This window comes from Bacillus rossius, chromosome 12 (assembly GCF_032445375.1).
Source record: "Bacillus rossius redtenbacheri isolate Brsri chromosome 12, Brsri_v3, whole genome shotgun sequence".
NCBI classification, from domain to species: domain Eukaryota; kingdom Metazoa; phylum Arthropoda; class Insecta; order Phasmatodea; family Bacillidae; genus Bacillus; species Bacillus rossius.
In genome coordinates, this window is record NC_086339.1 from 45,134,578 (window position 1) to 45,139,092 (window position 4,515).

A 4,515-nucleotide genomic window follows, 5' to 3' on the forward strand; every position below is an offset into this window, starting at 1 on the left:
GTGTGATAAAAGGTAAGAAGGACAAAGCCATGTATAGGGCATCTTTTAGATAACATTTCACTTGCATCATAGAGTTTTAGGTTTAATGGTGTTAGGAATTTCAAGCCAACACTTGTAAAGAAACACAATGCAAAATTAACAAAATATATATTTTTTCAATGCTAAAATGTTTCAATTCCAATTATTGTTAACAATAATAAAGTAGGAAATTATTTTATTTAATGTGTGTCCATATGTATATATATTTCATAAAATTTGTTTCAAAAATCTCACTACTGCTCCCATGCCTTCTTGGTTCCAGTGCAGGTTGTCTGGTTTTCTTTTGGCTCCCATGTACCTGTAAATGAACACATAATAGTACTGAAGTAAAAATATATAACTTAGCAATAAAAATTATACAATAATTCATTAAACATGATATTCTTTGTTCTTGTCAGATAAATATTACCACAATCATGCAAATAGCAATCACTACAAAGACGAATACATAGTAGGAATAGCTGTTGAATGGTGGATTTAGAAAGACCAAGTAATTAATATTCAGTGGACTACTACTCACTTTGGATTCAAATAGCATAAAATTTTATTTTAAAAAGGTATTAAACTATTCAACAATATTATATTATATATGTACACACACACACATATATGTCTATATATATTTATATATATATATTTATATATATATATTTATATATATATATATATTTATATATATATATGTGTGTGTGTGTGTATGTGTGTGTACATATATATATGTATATATGTGTGCGTGTATATATACATATAAAAACAACATTGTGCAAGAAAACGTTCGCATATCCTTAGAAATAGCTGTCGTAGTCGCAGACAAATTTCTTCTGAGAAATGACTATTAATTTTGTTGCAATTGACATCGTGACAAAATTATAGTGTTATGTTCATTATAAAGTTATTACTATATAGAATAAAACATTTCGAATCTGCAGGCTTGATTTGTTGGTCAAACATCTTGTGAGTTGGGCTTCCAGGTTAGATACACCAACGTGTTACCAGGAAAGGAACTACACAACCCGTTTCTCACGCCACTCATCAACCGAGTTAAAACAGCTGCAAGACGTTAGGTCTGCAGTTTATCGCGGTATTTGGTTAGTTTCGTGGGAGTTATATTTCTGATTATTGGGTATGTTCGTGAATGAACGCCAAGAAGTTATCCCATTTGTCAATTATGAAACATGACAAAAAATTGTAAATATAAATTAATTTCATTATATATCTTATTTCCATAAAAACTATCAATAAAACACCCAATAAATTTAGTAATTAAAAGTATGCTTAGAGTCGTTTCATTTCAAACAAAAAAGGTCATTAACACTCTCACTGGATAATAACTTCATAACAGTTTCTTGAGTGAAAAAATACGTACATTCGTTCAGAAATCAGTTATTGAATATGTAACTATTCAAATTCAAAACAAGGAAAATCTCGTGAGTAATCCCAGGAATAGTGGAAGTGTTGTGTTCGGCTACCATGATATCCAACCTTCCTTGCAATCGGCCGCTGCGTATTAGTGCCAAACGTAGTAATTGATGATAGCTAAGTTGAAGGGGAATGTTTCTGCAAGAATGAACTTCAGCAAAGGTGTAATGTACATTCTCGTTTAATGTTTTAAAAATTTATTTTCTGCAGTTCTCTGGCAAAACCCTTTAAGATCGTCGACATAGTCGTAGAGCCAGAGTTACATTCCTTTTCCTAACCTAAGTTTAAAACTGTGTTTGGCGCAAGTCCCTCTCTCCTTCGGTAGCCTATACCCCCGGCACCCACACCCAACTAAAGTTCATCCATTATCATCCCAGTCGTTAGGGACCGTCCACTCCTGCAGGCGACCATGGTTCCGTAACTTATTTGCATTATGAACATTCAAAATGAAAAATTCTGTACAGGCCTTAATTTATTACATTCAACCCATACTCAGAGATGAGTTAAATGTTAAAATAACTTGACAAATACGAGGCAATATTTCCGGAATAGACAAATTACTTTCCGAATGACAGTTATTGTTGTTGTTACAATGAACAATGGGGGAAGATGATATAAATATATACGATATACATAACACATTAAGTTGACACATTGACATAAATATATGCTTATCTAAAGTTATGTAAAAAATGTTTGCTATTTTATTTGATTCCCTGCTTTCTCAGAAACACATAAACAAGTATCTTACAACTGATTCGCTAATCAATTTTAAAAGCCAGTGAGGGGAGATAGAAACGTTATGTCAAGATTGAAAATGGTGTTATGAAACGCCTTGTATTATTCCTTGAACATATAAGTCAAACAAGTGTATTACATTATAAAGTGTTCTGTAGGCAACTTACCTCTCGAAAAACTCCGACCTCACAGACCCATCCGAACTGCGAAATATTCCATCTATGGAAAGAGAGCGGAAGTTCATGCTTTCTGAAAAGAAAATATTACATTAATAAATAACTGTATTTTGGGAACTGCGTCTAACCTAATTATTTTCCTAGTTTACAATACAGCAACACCCGATAGCAAAATCAATAAATCCTAACTTTTCAACAAACAGCAAATATATATAATGTTGTACGGTTTTCAGGCATTACAGTTGAAATATATGATGTGTTCCTCCCGCTCTGTATGGAAGAGCTACTTACTTCGACAAACATCCTCTTAAAATCAAACAACAAAAAGTTCAGAAGGAAGGAGCCTATCTAACTTAATCACACGTGAAAATACCTGCACTGACATCTCTTTCGTAATTTCATTATCCCATTTCCAATACTTAATAATGTAAGGCAATTAGTTCTTGAAGTGTGAATCTGTGTGATCAGCACCACGAACTGTCAAGCATGATTAATGTTTTCCAGGTGCTTTACATCTTGTCCTAACTGTACATTCGAAATACTGATAAAATTGGTCATTGTAGGCATTCAAATTGTAATTATTGAGACTAAGTTCTAAGTCGAAGTATATTTTCATATTCGTATAATGTGTGCCGAACATACCAAACATACTGTCCAGTTCACTTTGTGTTATCGAAATAACTTGCAAGAGTTCATTTAGATAATGTACCTTACATGCTTGACCGGGGGCACACGTTAGGTCCTTACCACACACCCCCCCTCCTCCTTTACAAAAGACCATACGCTCCCCTTTGCAGCGTAACCATTAACACAAAGGCTGATCAGTAAAGTACAGTGTGTCCGTAAAATCATGGTGCACGCTTGATCCTAAACAGGGAAGCAATGAAACGAGATATAAGTGTGAAAACTTCGACAAAGAAGAAGAAACCTCTGCGTGGGTTTCATGGTAGATCATTCTCTCAGGGGTGGAAAGGCATGGGCGCTGTCGAGGTACGGCCAGTTCGATCTCCAGACCTAGCAACATCACACTTAATCATGTGTGGGAAGAACTAGATTATATTTCAGTATTTGTTAAGCAACAAATGGAGGTCACATCGAACTGCATTGAACAGTTATCAAATCTTGTAGAGTTTTCCTTTTATTCATATTTATATATTGTTCCATTACTTTCCTGAGACCGCCTGAAATTGTCCTGGGACTTTACGGACATACTGTGCTTATAAAAATTAGATATTTTCTTTTATTGGTTTTTTTCCTACAAACTTCAACTCGTTTACCTATAACGAATGGCTTAAAGGATTTTGCTGCCGAATATTCCCTAACCTTGTAATTCTAAATAATTTAATTTCACATTTATAGGTTAATAAACTGTTTACATTAATGATTATTATTTAAAAATCATGTTTCCCAAGGTTTGGCGTGCTGAAAAGATAAATTCTCAGTTCATTGTTCCAATAGGTTCTTAATGACCCCAACGTTGATATTCAAAAGGCGCACTGAATTAACAATCAAATTAAAATTCTTTTCTACCAACTGAAGAACATGCTAACATGGCGGAAATTTACCTGCTGTTCTCTGCATGTGGCAGTTGAGCCACATTCGGTACAGCTCCTGCCTGCTGCCCGGGGGGAAGCGGGGCACAGGGGGTAGCAGAATGACGACCACAAGGCACTGACTCTCCTTCAGTGTCCGGAGCAGGATCTTAAAGTCCCTCGCGGCATAATCTGATCGCGTGCCCTTCTGTAACACCACATTATTTTACTTGCATCGTTCCCAGGGCCCACAGGTATTGCAAAAAAAATTACTCACACAACTTATGCGTAGTCATGGAGTCACATTTACTATGTGTATTAGTGTTTCATTCTTTCTATTATGATTTTAAAGGCCTGAAGAAAAAATTGTAAGTACGTACTAATGACTGTGCGAATTATGGAAGATTGCATAAGAATTAAAATAATCTACCGTATATTTAGTTTAACTGTAGTGTATTATATATATCTGTCGTGGACATACTCATGTAACAAATTTTGGAAAGCATTTGGAGACGGTGAGAAAGTGTGGTTACCAAAGAAATGTATCGTTCTATACCGACCGTCATATAGTCGTACAGTACCGACTGCCTTACAGTACCCACAATTCCTAG

General features: G+C 34.9%; 1 long non-coding RNA gene across 1 annotated transcript; it reads right to left on the reverse strand.

The window, feature by feature from the left end:
• Nucleotides 1–233: 233 nt before the first annotated feature.
• On the reverse strand, nucleotides 234–4,010 carry LOC134537219 (uncharacterized). Its single transcript, XR_010075978.1, has 3 exons — nucleotides 3,938–4,010; nucleotides 2,364–2,445; nucleotides 234–337 (listed from the first exon to the last, which is right to left on the reverse strand). It is a non-coding gene; the product is annotated as an uncharacterized LOC134537219 (long non-coding RNA).
• Between the last annotated feature and the right edge of the window lie 505 nt (nucleotides 4,011–4,515).